The 17147-nt window shown below is 40.6% G+C and overlaps 1 long non-coding RNA gene across 1 annotated transcript in view; it reads left to right on the forward strand.

Annotated features, from left to right (window-relative positions):
• Nucleotides 1–16476, forward strand: part of LOC106727026 — a 24805-nt gene extending 8329 nt beyond the window's left edge. Inside the window, exon 3 of the long non-coding RNA XR_001363176.1 lies at nucleotides 16382–16476. This is a non-coding gene — a long non-coding RNA (uncharacterized LOC106727026). The remainder of the gene's footprint in view (nucleotides 1–16381) is intronic.
• The last annotated feature ends 671 nt before the right edge of the window (nucleotides 16477–17147 follow it).

The raw sequence follows: 17147 nt of genomic DNA on the forward strand, positions 1-17147 counted from the left end.
TCTCATCTTTCAGGGAAGTTCATGAGTGTCTGACAGAAATAGGGCATCTAAACAAACTTTTGGCTGGTCATACTTGTGACATGGACAGAAAGTTGGAGAATAGTGTAATACTCTATTATATACTTAATCCATTAGTGGATTTTTAAAGAAAGTGTATTTTTGCTTGGTTCCAGTAAGGGATTGTTAAAATACTCCTCAAAATAATGTTTTGTTAAAAAATATATGGGCCGTGGAGGCAGATTGCCTGGGTTCTAAACACAACTCTGTGTTACATGGGAAAAGTCACTTAATTTTGGGCCTTTGTGTCCTCATCTCTAAATTATAACATTTTGAGTATAAAATGAGATGTCATATATAAAGTGTTTAGCATGGGGTCTTATCCCTAATAAGAACTAAATAAATGTTATTGTGATATGTATATCAGTTAGAGTGTTTTCATCTAAAAGTAACAAACATCATGACTCAAACTGGCTAAGAAAATTTACTTTCTCATGTAACAGGAAGACCAGTGGTAGGACTCTGGTTACTGCCCTAAAGGGTAGTTGAGTCCGTAGCTCAGTGTGGTGTTATAGAGATTCATAGTTTTTCCAGCTGTGATCTGCAATTCTTTGTGTTGACTTCATGCATGGATAGTAACATGGCCATAGGAGTTTCCTGGACATAAAAAAATCCAGAACAAAGGAAGCTCTTCTATTTTGCAGCTTTTTAAAGCAGGATGTGTTTCCCAGAAGCTCCCAAGATGGCATCTTCATACTTTTCTTTACTCTGAGTTGAGTCACAAGCTTGTTACTGAACCAATCACTAACAAAGGAAGTGAGATCCCTTTTAGACTAAGTACACCTTCTACATCTCAAGATGGGGTCAGCTTTCTCTGAGGGAAGAGGTGCATATAACCACAATGACATAAGGACTTCAGAGTATGCTGTTAAGAGTAACAAAGAGTTGTCTGTACCTTTGAAAATGTGTACTATTGACATTATTGATGGAAAAGCACCAAGGAAAATAGGTCTTCTTTGCTAGTCCTTAGGATGATGTTCAAAATCCTAATTTCTTTAGAATAAAGAACTTTAATACAGAATTTTGGCATTTGTAAATTATTGATTCTTTATTATTAATTTTTATATTAAATAATTTCAATTTCATTTGCCTGAGCATTTTACATTTTTAAGAACCTGATACTTAATATACCTGTATAGTATACAAATGTCTTTGTTTTCACAGTTGTAACCAGGAACAGAAAGGTAAAGTGATTACTTAGCATTGTGATTTTGATACTTACTGAAAGCCTTTTCATTATATCTTACTACATATCTGTTTTTTTCCCAGATGTTCTATCTCCTCAATTAAAGGACATACTCTTTAAGCTAAGGGTTATATCTTCTATTTATTCTCGTGTCCAGTATTTTAGGATTCAGGATTTCTTTGTTGATTTTAAATGATCCCCTGAACTAAGGCAAAATTAAAACAAAGTCTTGGATTTGACTGTTTCCTTGAGAATGATACACCTCTAGACAAAGTAATTAATCTCCTCCTGGGTCACTCGTAGAGGGCATTTATGAAAGTAAATCCAATTCGCCTCACACACAAAGGCAGTTTGGTACTTAATTTCTTCTTCTTGAGGTTTTTGTGGCTACTTCATAGAATTTCTCACAAATTACACTGTATTTTAAAGGCATGGAGCCATTAACATACCAGAAAAACCCAAAGATTATAAAGTAACAGAAGGACAGCCCAAATCCAATCCAAACAAAACAAACAGAAAAGAAAAACAAAAACCATTCCACAGAAGCAAATAACATCACCAGCTTCAAGACTGAGCTTTCCCAGAGGAGAAGCACACAAACAACTGGAAATGGATCAACCTCATATATGTAGTTCATGATAAGTTAACAGCATCAGCATCAACAAAATCTACCATAATCTATATATATAAAAGCCTAAGCAACTGTTACGTCCCGTCGACTGAACGACCGGTAGACCGGTTACTATAATGTGCACTGACCACCAGCGGGCAGACGTTCAATGCAGGAGCTGCCCCCTGGTGGTCAGTGCGCTCCCACAGCCAACCTCCCATGGCCGGCCAACCTCCAACAGTCCCTCTCCCCAGACTGGGCAAGACAGCCCCGATCCCCAGCCAGGCCGAGGGACCCCACCCATGCAAGAATTCGTGCACCAGGCCTCTGGTTAAGTATAAGATATCTGAGACCAAACCCTTCCTGTCATAAATCAATCAAATTACATTGCTGTAATCTAAGAATAACTTTCTAAATGAATTAAATTGTACAGTGCTAAGTGTTCCTGGAGCTCCCATATGTGACTGGTGTGCTATTGATTTCATTAGAAACACCTGTGTGAGTCCTTCTCCATCCACAGGCTTCATTGGGAGGATTCCTCCTTGAGGATCCCAGGTTGATGAGGCAAAGGCTAGAATCTAAACCCAGATGGATAAAAATGTAGTATTGTACCAACATTTACCTGCTTGGAGTCACTTGAAAAGTAAGCTGTTGTTTTTGTTTTTGTTTTCTATGTTCACCTTGAACTCTCATTACAAAATTGTTTTGGTTTTATGAATGTTTTGATTACAACCAAAGCCAACAAGGCCATCTGCATGGACAGTTGCTGCAAAGGTGTTTATCTATATATATAAAAGCCTAAGTGACCAAACAGCCGGTCAACTGGTCACTATGATGTGCACTGACCACCAGGGGACAGACGCTCAATGCACAGGATTGGGCTCCCTCCTGTCTGGATCGGGCCTGCGGGGATCGGGCTGAAACTGGCTATCTGACATCCCCGGAGGAGTCCCAGATTGTGAGAGGGCGCAGGCCAGGCTGAGGGACCCCACTTGTACAGGAATCCGTGCACCGGGCCTCTAGTCTATATATATAAAAGCCTAAGTGACCAGACGACTGGACAACCAGATGACTGGCCAGTTGCTATGATGCGCAGTGGCCACCAGGGGGCAGAGGCTTAATGCAGGAGCTGCCCCCTGGTGGTCAGTACACTCCCACACTGGGAGTGCCGCTCGGCTGACCAACGGGTGCCAGACACCGGGCTCACGGCTAATGAGCGCAGCTGTGGCAGCGCGAGACTCTCCTGCGGACACACCCTCTCCGTGCCCAAGCGGCGGCAGCAGCAGGCACAGGCTTCTCCCCGGCCATCTGCCGCCGTGCACTACTTTGTGCTGTGTGGGATCTACGCTGACAGTGGGATGGAGCCCCACGAGCTGGTGGGTAAGGCTGAGCTGTGGTGGCGCAGAGGTCCACTGATCCCCGAAGGCCAGGCTAAGGGACCCCACTGGTGCACGAATCCGTGCACCTGGCCTCTAGTAATTAATAAATGTCCTTATTCTATGATGTGTGGTCTGCACAGATTCACGGGAAGAAAAATACTGACATAAAAAATATATTAGCATTTCAATTAGAATATGACACTTTCCATTAGTATGTGAATAAAAATGTAAGAATAAAAATGTTTCTTTTAAACTATTAATTAAAATTGATTATTATTTAAATGTAGTATGATGTATATTTTTATGAATGCTATTTGTATACAAAAAACAAAGTTTATAATGTGTTTTTTTTGTGTGTGAAATTTGGTGCTAAGAAAGTGGATTGCTTCTGTTGTAGGACATATACCACTAGTTCTGATTTATTTTAAAAAAGCATTTTTAAACCAAAAAGTGGACTATTTCTATTATGGTAAATGTTGCATTATTCACAGGTGCATATTGAGTTCATAGATTATCTATTTCCTCTTTTTACCTCCTTATTCTGCCTTCATTTCAGTCACTTCTCTAGAGAAAATACAAATTAAAGATTTAAGAAAATGAACTAAGTGAAATTATAAGGTCGGAAACACATTTTAGTCATCCAGTCTGGCCTTGTCTCCTCATTTGTTAAAGCCACTTCCAACACCAATTTCTCCTAGAGAAATCAAATTTGAAATCATACTTAAGGTAAAGAGAAAAGGTTTTTGAAGTTCTTGATATAATTGCTGTTTCCTTCTGGAAACCATATTAGCTGTAGTTTCAGCAATACTTTTGAATATTAATCTTATTGCTAAATTATTAAAATATTTCTTAGGAAAATGGATTAGTTCATTCAATCTGACAAGTTCTATTGATTTTAAATGGTAAGTAGATCTCTGAGCACTAGGGAGTCATTCATGTGGTTCCTCAGTAAATATTGCCCTAAATTGTAAAACCTGGGACATGTTGCTGGGGGAGGCACTGGATTCTTCTTACACATGAGGGAAGGTGTGAAAGAATGCTACTTACTTGTGATGGTTTGAGTGTGTCCAGGCTGCAATCAGGGAATGAGCTAAATGATTTCAGAGATTTCTTCTAGCCCAAAGATTCAATAACCTTTTCCCATAATTACCTCTAAACGACCTGATTGTTCAGTAAGTAGTATCAGCAATTTCAGTCTCTATATTCAGACCCCTATGTGCTCCATTGCTTATGTATGTTATGCAGCCTAGATGTGGAATAAAGCCTCTCATGCTCCGCATGTCTAAATATTGTTTTCTGAGACGTTTGCTAAAATCATGGTTTTGAGTCTAAAGCTCGGCTCATGATTTCCGTTAATTTCCCAGAAGCATTTCACTCATATGTTCTTCTATGTTTCTCTTTTATCTTACATCAACCTCAGAGTTCAAATTTATTTTCCTGCTTTTTCAAAAGTAATTCTCACCTCCACCCCGGCCCCTCATGAACTTGCATAGTTACACTCATAAAAGTAGTCAGCCGAAACAAAGGAGGCTTTTAAAAATTCATTTCCTTGCATAGCAGTTGGGGATCACAGCATGAAAGATAAATATACACAGGAATAGAGAGAATAGAAAAGAATTGAAGGTCACAGGGCTATCAACGTTTATTCATATTTTTTTGTCAAAATTGATTTAAGTGATAAAACCTGGTCAAATGTTTTTCCTGTCTAATTCAGAGAGGATTACCTCCTAGGGTAACTAGTCACTGGCAAGACAGTGACTACCTTAGCTGTCCTTCTGCAAACATCTGCTGCAAAAATAATCCCTTCCTCTTTCCTTTTATAGCCTCTCTCCCTTTAAGATTTTCTTGAAAACCTTACTCCACCGCGCAGCGATCCATCTGGAACCGTTTGAATAGTCTGCCTGCTTATTAGCAGCGTCATCTCTGGGCATACTCTCTGTAACTTTTCCACTTATGTCAGGTATGGTCTGGAAGGTGGGGCCAAAGTAAAATCCCAACATCGTGCTGCCTATTTGATGTTAATAAGCCAGCTATTTCACCTCATCTCTGTTAGGGATAAAGATGTAACTTGAGCTAAACAGTAGCCTTTCAAGTTAAGTTAGAAAGTTAGATGTCAGGAATAAAGATGTTTTCCATGGCACTATTTTTTTAACACTTATAATCAAAACCTCATTGAGCCTATGGGTCAACCTGGTACTGCTGCATTGAATGATAAATTCAGAAAAGATACTGAGCGTGGACGAAAGGGGTCACATGCTAACCCAGTGGTTCTCAACCTTCCAAATGCCGCAACCCTTTCATACAGTTCCTCATGTTGCGGTGACCCCCAATTTCATTGTTACAAATTGAACATAATTAAAGCATAGTGATTAATCACAAAAACAATATGTAATTATATATGTGTTTTCCGATGGTCTTAGGCGACCCCCGTGAAAGGGTCATTCGACCCTTAAAGGGGTCGCGACCCACAGGTTGAGAACCGCTGATCTAGAGGAACTAAGGAATTTTGCTAAGGTTACACAACTTAGCAACAGAGCTGGAACCAGAATGAAAATCTTTGAGGGCCTGAAATTAAACTTTAAAAACAATTATGGTGGGTAGTCACCTCCTAGGCCTGTATCTTCCCTGACAAGGTCAACCTTTACCTTAACTGAGCTTATTGTCTTTTTGCATCTATAATAACGTATCATTAAAATGTCTGGGTAACTCATAACTTCCCTTTTTTTCTGGACCTCTCAGGGCACAACCAAATGCTGGGGAACCAGGACAGATACCACAAATTCCTTCATTGTTATTGTAATTGATCCTGCACCCACCTAAGTATGTGTCCATAATTTTACATTTTCTCCTATATAGGATTACATAGGATGTGGCAAAAGAGGCTTTGCAGGTGTAGTTAAGTTGAGGATCTTCAGATGGGGAGAGTATCCTGGATTATCCAGGTGGGACCAATATAATCACAAGAAATTCTCCAGAGCAGTGGTTCTCAACCTTGGCTGCACATTAGAATCACCTGGGAATCTTTTTAAAATCCTGATTTCTGACCCTCATCCTCCGGAAATTCTATTTCTTTGTTACTGATGTTGTGGCCCTATCCCATAACATAGAAACAGAATTTCCGGAGGATGAGGCCCAGAAATCAGGATTTTAAAAAGATTCCCAGGTGATTCTAATGTGCAGCCAAAGTTGAGAACCACTGCTCTAGAGCATTATCCCAATTCGTTGAGATTCTGTTTCCTGGCAATTGTCCACAGTTTGGCTCAAATAAACTCACAAAAATCCTTTACAGGTTTGAATGTTTTTACATTAACATGAGAACATTCGAATGAATGCTTTTTGAAGTTTTTAATAAAAGTAAGTTTTAATACTCAAATGAAGAACTGTGTAAGATTTAGGTTTAATTGGATGCTGATCTAAATTAGAGTAAATCATAGTTGAATATTTTCTTATAACTTAAGAAATGCTATTGCATGCCTTCTGATTGTTTTCCTCACCCCAGCTGAATGTAGCAATATTTTTTTCCCCAATGTATTTGAGAGTTTGCAAAAACTTTGCTTACAATAGGACTTAAGCAATTATAGATTTAAATTTAGTTAGGACTGTGAAGCAATTATGTATTCAGATCCACAGAGTGAACTGCTGGTGTTTCTTTAGATGTATGCTTCAGCAATATGGCAAGTCAACTACACATTTGTATTTCTGTTCATTAAGCTTGCATTTACCTGCATGATGCACTGCCTTTTTCCCTTGGAAGGTCTCTGTTTTCATTGTATTCTGAGATTTGTTTCACCTTCCTTTATTTTATTTTTTTTCATTTAATCCAAGGATTAACTTTATTATCTGTCTTTTTTTTTCTTCCCTCAGAGCTGCAACATTTTCATGAAGTTTTATATCTTATAGCATTGAATAGAATTTAAATGGCATTCCAAGCAAGCAAATGCATAATCTAGTATCTGGGGATGCCAGATATCAAAGAAAGCTAATCCTTTGCTTTCAGGGTTTTTACATATACATATTATTTTCACTTAAGCATTTGAAATACCTTATTAAGTTTTAGTGTTTTTTGAGGCTTTTCTATTTTTGTATAAACCGAGATGTTGAGTAAGTAATTTCTTTCTTCCTGTAGTTCTGCAATTGAGCTATTCCAAAGAAATGTGTCCCCGAAAAACAATGGAAGTGCTTGATTTGGAGTTGCAGGATCAGCAGCAAGTTACTCAACATGAGGGCTTCCAAATAATAGGACCAATCCGCTCATTTTACAGGAGAAGAGCTGAGACTCATAGAAGAAAAGTGATTTATCTAAGTTAATGGTAGAGCTGTGTGATTTTTAGGGTACAACCTTCTGCCTCTCATCCAGAAATCTTTCCACATTCATTGAGCTCCTACTTCAAGCCAAGATTGTATAGGGGATTTTTTTAAACTAAAATGTTTTTAACATTATTGAGATATAATTGACATATAACACTGTGTATAATTTTAGGTACACAATGTATGTATATAATTTTAAACTAAAATTTTTTTAGCATTATTGAGATATAATTGACATATAACACTGTGTACAATTTTAGGTACACAATGTAATTATTATATGACATATGTATGTCATATTATAGATATAGTATTATATATATATGTATATAGTTTATGGTATATATATATACCATTTTCTTTACCCACTCATTTGTTGATGGGCACTTAGGTGGTTTTCATGTCTTTATCATTGTGAATAGTGCTACAAGGAACATGGGGGTACAAATATCTCTTTGAGATTCTGATTTCATTTCCTTTAAATATAGGGTGCCCCCCAAAATGTATACACATTTTTGAGAGGAGTTAACTTGAAACCTAGGCAGATAGGGCAGGGGTCCAGTGGAAAACAAAGGCAGGTGGGACATAGGCAGGGGTAGGCACAGCAGTTTGAGCAGCCTAACCACAGGAACCAACCAAGCAGAAATAATAAAATGTTTCTGGACTTAAAGCAGGAGGCAGGGGAAACCAAGGGAGGGCCTGCAGTAACAAGATGTACGAAATGCATAGAAACAGAGAAAGTTCAGCATAGAAACAGGGGAAGTTCAGGTCCGTGGCTGGGCAAAAACAATTGAGGGAATCAATCGGGTGACGACACAGATAGACAAAGAGCAGGCTTGTGGCAAATATATACCCCTGGACTACAGGCTTTAAAGGGCAGCCCGTTGTTGGGTCCCCTCCCCTTGTGGGGAGTCTGAATCTGCTTGTAATACAGTTTCTACACTTTTGCTTAAATTTTCTGGTCTGTATAGCGGCGTGGCGAGACACAACCCCGGGAAAAACACCTCGGCTCACTCGTCCAGTTATCAGTTTGAATAATTATAAAGTCAGTGTTTATTAATATACATTTCATTTTCAAAATTTAAAAGAATCTACAGAAATGAATATTTTTTTTTGTCAATGCCTGTTTTCAAACTGATGACTGTTCTGGTCCAGGCACTGCTGATAACACGAAGTAATGGAATTGCAAACATCAAGAATCATTTTGTTCAGTATTTGTGCGCCCTCAATTCATCAACTGTTGCTGGTTTTGTATGCAAACTTTATCTTTTATGTATCCCCATTAAAAATCTAGTGGATAAATTTTCTTTGTTCAAAGCTTAGTCTGGCTTCACCCATTATTTCAAATCAGTTAAACCTGAAAAGGAGTGAGAAAATTAAGTGAGTTAAATTAAGCTGTTAAAGTGTGTGTGCATTTTTTGGGGAGGACACCTTGGGTATACCCCAAAGTGAGATTGCTGAATTTTTAAGGATCTCCATACTAGTTTCCATAATAGCTGTACCAATTTATATTTCCACCAACTGGCAATAGGGTTCCCTTTTCTTCACATCCTCACCAACACTTGTCTTTAAAAAATTTTTTTTAATTAAATTCATTGGGGTTAATAGGATTATAATAGGCTTTAAGTGTACATTTCTATGATACATGATCAGTATATTGCACTGTGTGTTTACCATCCGAAGTCAAATAATCTTCCATCACCAAATATTGGCTCCCTTTACCCCCTCAACCCCACTCCCTTTCCTGTGGTAACATATTGTAGTCTGTGTCTATGAATTTCAGTTTTATATATATAATGGGATATTACTCAGCCACAAGAAAAGATGAAATACTGCCCTTGTGACAACATAAATGGACCTTGAGAACATTAAGCTAAGTGAAATAAGTCTGTCAGAAAAAAAGCTAAGAACCATGTCTCCTCTTTTTTTTAAACAAATAAACCATATATATATATATATAAAATTTATATTTATTGTTGAAAGTATTACAGATGCCCCCCCCTTCTTTACTCCTCATTATGAATCATATGCCTTTTCTTTTTGATAATTGTTTTAGAAGGTCATTGGGAGGATCTGACCTTGAGCTAAACCTGGGCACTCAGGGCCTCCCCAACCCAGACCCCTGTCCTGGAATGTACGCTCTGCCCACCATTCCCATGCCAGGAGCTGTTTCAAAGACATAGCCTTGAGAGGGCAATGTGTTGTAGAAACCTCTGTACTGAATACATGACTGGACCCCTTTAAGGCCTCCATATAAACTTTTAAGTTTCTGGCAGGCAGGCGCAGAAATTCCAAGATTTAATCATCCTTCCACTGCCCAAGGCAAGCCTCCTGAGTTCCCTTGCATGTTAAACCTGCCACCTACCATTCTGGAGTGGACTGCCTTTTTACATTTTTTTTGGTCTCTTCCTGCCTTCTGAGTATGGGGACCATTGTGTGAACCAACAATAATGACCAAGAGGGGCTGGCACCAGTTCATGGGCTACTTCAGGGTCCATAGCCCAGATGGAGGGAAGTCTGCATGTCCATTACCCAATGCATGGGTGACCATGGCTCCTCCTGGCCTGTGGAGCTTGTGACAGACCCAAAGCCAAACAGGACTATAGCCAAGTCTTCAGGGATGTGGAGCTATTGCCATTTCTGTAGCTGGGACCACAGTTGGTGAGTTAGCTGCCTGGTTGGGAGCCTGTCTTCTCAAAAGGGTCTCTGTCTTGGAAAGCACCAGGGTTTTACAGTTTCCTACCTGGATCCCAAAGCTCTCACAAGGCACTTTGTTTTTGGAGGGATGCCAAATGATTGCTGTTGCAGGGGTAATATGTACATGGAACATCTTATTTGGCCATTTTGCTTAGGACTAATATTTTTATATGGTATATATTTCTCTTTAATCTGTGACTTTGCAAACTTCAGAGTACTTATATATCGTGAGAATCACATTGATAGTTTTGTTTAAATAATTTTTGTTCAATAAACATTGGGCCTAAGCAAACTAAACAAATGACAATAATAATTTACCTAAAAGCAGGACAGTAAAATATAAATAATAAGGTTTGTTATTTCAGGGGTAATTATTTTAGATAGATGGTGTGACACATTTTTGTATACATCCTATATAATTAAAAGCCTAATATGCAAATCGACCAAACAGCAGCAACTGGTAGAATAACAACCGGTTGCGACATGCACTGACCACTAGGGGGAAGATGCTCAATGCAGGAGCTGCCCCCAGCCTGCAGGCCCCAGGCCAGCCAAGGTAGTAGCCAGCGGGGGCCCCCGATTGCCCCGCTGGTTGCCTCACAGATTGGCCCTGATGGCCGGTTAGGCCTAGGGACCCTACCCATGCAAGAATTTCATGCACCAGGCCTCTAGTTTTCAGATAAGAAGCCCAACATAAAAATCAAAAGATCATAGGTATTGATATAGAGGCCCAGGTTCAAATCCCATCTCCATCATCTACTGGTCGTTAACTCTTGGCCAAGTTACTTTGACCTGGGAAGACCAGCATACAAATAGAAATATGTAACATATGTAGCATGTGCCCCAATTGAGACTTGTGCAGGATGCCAAGACTGCAAGTCTGGGGAAGTTGGAGAAGTCATATCTGACCTTGAGCAACTGAGAAGCTAATATTGGGAACTGGGGTGTAATTTGTGAGGTGCAGGAAAGCTCTCTTGTTAAAAAAAAAAAGTCTCTTTCCACTATCAACCATTACTCTCAACAACGTACTGTTCAGATGCCTAAAATTGTGACGGTGATAATGACTTCTTTGGGATAAATTTTTTCTCTACAATACCTCAATGAAATACAAAGATATCTAAAAGGTGGGGTAGCATATTCAGCCTGCTCTCTCCACTCTTCTGTGTTACCTGGAGGCAAGTCAGCGGTTTGGGAAAATAAACAAGGATAGAAGAGTTGTAGGGAAGAGGCTGGGAGAAGTTTGGTGAAAGCGTTGAGCCCCAGATGTGGGGAATGTCACTTCTCCAGAGGAGCGAGGGGTGTGCAGTGGGTAAGGATATAGTTGGCTGATTTGATTATTTTTTTCAGTCCCGGCTGAGATTTTAAAGGTGGACACAAATTTTTGGGACTGTTTCCATTTCTGTAGCTGGGACCACAGTTGAAGTGATTATCCGTGACACTGACAATTGGAAATCTGAAACTGTTAAGGAAGGGTTTTCCTGTATGTACAGCTTTAGTATGCACATTTTATATTAAAAAACATGAGAGGAGAGTCAGCATATCTACAAATGTGGAAGATGCAGAATAGCAAGTACTATGAAGAAATTACCTTTCACATGAATAATATTTTATATATTTGCTAAAGCAGGGTTGAATGAGAGCTAGAATGTGGAGAGAAATCTTTGGGAGAAAGTATCTAACCAACCCCAAAGCTGCAGTTTCAACCACATTTGTTTCGCTGCTGACTGGGTGCTAGGGAATTCCAGGATTTCCATCAGAACTCCCAAGTGCAATAAAGGGCATTTGGGTCAGCTTGTTTGGCTCAAATACTAAATTAGGCTTCCATCTTAGTTCGTAAAAGGCCAAATTACTGAAAATTTACTTTTTTCCTAGCATCTGGCATTTGTGCTTTTAACATGGTAGATTCCCACTATGTCTTATCAATATAACAAATCAGTGATATGAGCAAGTTATGTTTTTCACTTTGTTAATAACTTCACTTTCAAATAGAGGTATGCATGGTAGGTATATCTTGGAGCAAAATAATATCCTTATGAGTTTTACATGTTGAAATTCTATCAGCTGCCTGATGTCAAATGTGCAGTAATAAAAGATGATTAAGCTGTTAGTTTTATATAAAAACAGTGATAAAATTTAAAATAATTGAGAGGGGAAACAGATTGGCTGTTACTAAACTATTAAGAGTGCTTTAACTGGGCAACATTAAAAAGAATAGTGCATACATTTATATTTATGTTTATAGAAATTTAAAGAATACAAGGCAGAATAGGAGGTAGATGATATAATTTTAAACTGTGAACTGATTTGGGATATTAGCATTCATAAATGTAAACAAAATAAAAGAATTGCATTTAAATTCTATTTATTTAGTTTCACATAGGGCTCAAGTCTTTCAATAAAAAATGATTTTCTCACATTTGTAAGGAAAAAAAAAAGCAGGTCATCTGTGCCTGAAGCAGAAAAATCTTCAAAATTATTATAACATCCATGAAAATCATCTCTGATCCAGACTGAGAATATAAACAAGAAACTTTTAGATTTTATTTGGCCGGGTAATTATGATGATAACCAAACATTTTCAAGAAAATCGATTAGCTGCAAGTGTAGGGATCCGGTGGTGATTTTTGAAATGTGCATTTGGCTGTTCAGCCTTCTCAAGGCCAAGGCCAAGGCTGAAGCTGACGGGGAATTTGGGGGAAGTTTGTGGCTGAAATGGAACAACTTTGCATCTCCAAATTTGCAGAATATAAGGGCTGCCTCATATCCCCAGAGTTAATAAAGGCAAGTCATATGATGAGTATGTGTGCCTGCCATTTAGAATGGCCTAGGACCATTCCAAAGCCAGGGGACCATCAGTGGATCTTTCATCCAGCTTGTAAGCATGTTAGTTAAGGTCACTTGTGGGAGAGAGCACAGCCAGGTCCAGGCATACAGAGGCAAAAACTCAACACACGTTGGAGCAGAGGTTACACTACTGCCAGAAAGGAATTATCCTGGAAAAAATCAGGATCTTAGCTTCCACAATGTGATTTACCATATTCCTAACGTAAATAAATATATTACCATGTTTTCTAACGTAAATAAACATTTTCTCAAGTTTTTTTCCTTTGCTAGGTCTAATAGCCAGAATTCAGGTTGTCAAAATCTAATCAGTCAGTTAGGTTGGAGATTCTTGCTCCCGTGATCCCATTGAATCACTTGTGTAAGCTGCTCAAGTAAACTCTAAAGTTTGGTATTCCCTGCTGTTATAGAATGCTCTAATCCCAGACAGTTTGATGAATACAACAGGAAAAGAAAGCTGGGTGGTGGTGATTGGGATATCCACAGGACATCATGGGGTATCCATAGGTAGCATGCAAGGGGGAAACTGTTTGACAGCAGACTGTGTGGTGTTTTCATTTGCAAATAGTCAGGGGTGGGGGGATCCAAGTTTGAAGCCATTGGACAAAGATAAAGTAAAAACAATTATTCACTCAATTATATTTATTCCATCCTTATGTGCAATGGGTGTAATAGGCCTAGGTTTATTTAACCTACATTACTAAACCTGCATACCTAACACATATACTTATGTGCTATCTAAGGGTACAGTGGAGGGTGCAGACCCTGAAGGAGTGTTTGTGAGCGTGGGCCCAGCTGTTTTGCAAAGACATCTGAAGCCCTGGCAGAGCAGTTTGGAATTAAAACAGGAGAGCGTGGGCCCAGCTGTTTTGCAAAGGACATCTGAAGCCCTGGCAGAGCAGTTTGGAATTAAAAGGTTTGACTAATGGGGTAAATTCAATCTCCTTAGCATGATTTATAACACTTGATCTAGCTTTTGCTTAACAATTTAGCCTCAACTATTTCCATGCCTGTTTTCCAAATGAACATTCTGGCTATAACGAACTATTTGCTCTTTTATAACCAGGCCAAATTCTTTCTTGCTGCTGGAACTGTGAACCTGATCTTGCCTGTTTTGAATAGATCTGTCCTCTCCCTTCCCTCCATTATGGATACTTAATTCCTAGCTCACTCCTACTTAGTCATGCTTTCTAGGTCAGACGTCACTTCTCTTTTGAAGTTGTTCCCAATTCCCAGGCCTCTTTAATTAGTCCACCCCATGTTCTCCCGTAGAACTGTGTACTTACCATATAAAACACACTGCATTATAATTTCTGGTTTACTTTCTGTATTGCCCACAACACTGTAGCTCATTAAGGACAGGAATTCTGTAATGTTAGCAGTATTTCTCCAGACCTCAGTGCCGTGACTGAGACATGGCAGATACTTTAAAATGTTTGCGGAATGAGTTGGTGGTTGACAATATCTGAGAGAAACTATTTTCAATGAATCAAGTGGTGGGTTGAGAAATGTATTGTCCTGAGTGATTCTCAGCTAACGAGGTAAAGTTATTTATTTGGCCAAACCTGGAAGCCATGAAGTACTGTTTCAGATCCATTAGCACTTTAGTCAATTGCATTTTCAAAATATGGTTGCACTAACATACGTGCCATCCCATGTACTCTTCAGAGAATATGACATTGACAATATTTTCCCCCATTAAAATTAGATGCATGTTTTCAACTGCCTTGACCTACAGATATACCAGAAGTGATGCTGTTTTTCAGTTCTAAGTTATAATTAGGCAGTGCGATTCCACCTCTCTCTCTTTGTCTCTCCCTCTCAGCCTGTCCACTTTTGTAACATTGCTGCCATGTTGTGTGGAAGACCAGGCTACATGGTGAGGCCATGTCTATGTATCCCCAAACCAAGGGCCCTAGCACAGGTCTCAGCTAACAGTCAAATGAAATGCCAGACTTGTGAGTGAACACGTCTTTAAATGATTCCAGGTGCTGGCCTTTAAATCTTTCAGCTGAGGCCCCAGACATAATGGATTAGAGACAAGCTGCCCCATGGTCTGTATGAATTACTGATGCACAGAAATTGTGACTACTGTCATTTAACCCACAATATTTTGGGGTGATTATTATTATTCAGCAGATAGCAATACAGCAGCAGCGTAGTAGTCCCAACTCTCAGGATTGCTGGCTTTTCTCACTGTAGTCAGAATATGTTTCTTTTATATACTAGTATATACAAGAGGCCCAGTGCACGGATTCATGCACCAGTGGGGTCCCTTGACCTTGCGTTCTGTATGAATTACTGATGCAAAGAAATTGTGACTACTGTCATTTAACCCACAACATTTTGGGGTGATTATTATTATTCAGCAGATAGCAATACAACAGCAGCGTAGTTGTCCCAAATCTCAGGATTGCTGGCTTTTCTCACTGTAGTAAGAATATGCTTCTTTTATATACTAGTATATACTAGAGGCCCAATGCATGGATTCATGCACCAGTGGGGTCCCTTGACCTGGCCTGTGGGGATTGGGCTGAAACTGGATCTCTGACATGCCCTGAGGGGTCCCAGATTGTGAGAGGGCCTCTAGTATGCATATAAGATCTTTGGTTAATCTCTTCCACACTCCCCCCTACCCGCTTAACTCTGAGATTCATCTGTCTGTTCCATGTTTCCATGCCTGTGGTTTCTGCTCTACTGTTGAGTGTCAGTGCGAGTCATAGCTACTGGCCACTTAGGCTTTTATATATATACTAGAGGGTGGGCTGAAACTGGATCTCTGACATGCCCTGAGGGGTCCCAGATTGTGAGAGGGCCTCTAGTATGCATATAAGATCTTTGGTTAATCTCTTCCACACTCCCCCGCTTAACTCTGAGATTCATCTGTCTGTTCCATGTTTCCATGCCTGTGGTTTCTGCTCTACTGTTGAGTGTCAGTGCGAGTCATAGCTACTGGCCACTTAGGCTTTTATATATATACTAGAGGGCTGGTGCATGAATTCGTGCTTGGGTGGGGTCCCTAGGCCTGGCCGGTGATCAGGGATGATCAGGGCTGGGCCAATCGGGGCCTGCCAGCCAGGGGCAAAACAGGGGGAGGGACCGCGGGCCAAAGGCCCCAGGCTGGGTCGGGAGAGGAGGCGACTATCATCGGGCCAGGCGTGAAAGGAACAGACTCCGGACGTGATGCCACTGGCCAGCCATGGGAGGTTGGCTGTGGGAGTGCACTGACCACCAGGGGACAGCTCCTGAGTTGAGCGTCTGCCCCCTGATGGTCAGTGCATGTCATAGTGACCAGTCGTTCAGGTGATTTGGTTGTAACAGTTGCTGAGGCTTTTTTATATATATACTAGAGGCCCAGTGCACAAAATTCGTGCACAGAGAGGGGATTGTCCCTCAACACAGCCTGCACCCTCTCCAACCTGGGACCCCTGCGGGATTGGACCTAAACCGGCAGTCAGACATCCCTCTCACAATCCGGGACCGCTGGCTCCTAACCGCTCACCTGCCTGACTGCCTGCTTGATCCTAACCACTTCTGCCTGCCAACCTGATTGCCCCCTAACCGCTCCCCTGCCAGCCTGATTGTCCCCAACTGCCTTCCTCTGCTGACTTGATCCCACTAAGTGCTCTCCCCTGCTGGCCTGATCCCCCAAACTGCTCTCCCCTGCCAGCCTGATCACCCATAATTGCCTCTGCCTTGGCCCCACCACCATGGCTTTGTCCGGAAGGACGTCTGGAAGGTCGCCTGGAAGATGTCCGGTCTAATTAGCTTATTACCCTTTTATTAGTATACTAGAGGCCCAGTGCATGAATTCATGCATGGGTGGGGTCCGGCTGGCCTGTTCCGATTGGGGCCAACTGGGGAGGGGCCATGGGCCATCAGCCAGTGGACCCCACCCGCGATCGGGGTGGAAGGGGCCAATCAGGGCCACAGTTCACGTCAAAGCTACCGGTTGTTCTGGTCATTCGGCGTTCTGGTCACTTGGCTTTTATATATATACTAGAGGCCCGGTGCACAAAAATTTGTGCACTGGCAGGGAGGGGTGTCCCTCAGCCCCACTTGTGCCCTC

This window comes from Myotis brandtii, unplaced genomic scaffold, assembly GCF_000412655.1.
Source record: "Myotis brandtii unplaced genomic scaffold, ASM41265v1 scaffold350, whole genome shotgun sequence".
Lineage (NCBI taxonomy): Eukaryota > Metazoa > Chordata > Mammalia > Chiroptera > Vespertilionidae > Myotis > Myotis brandtii.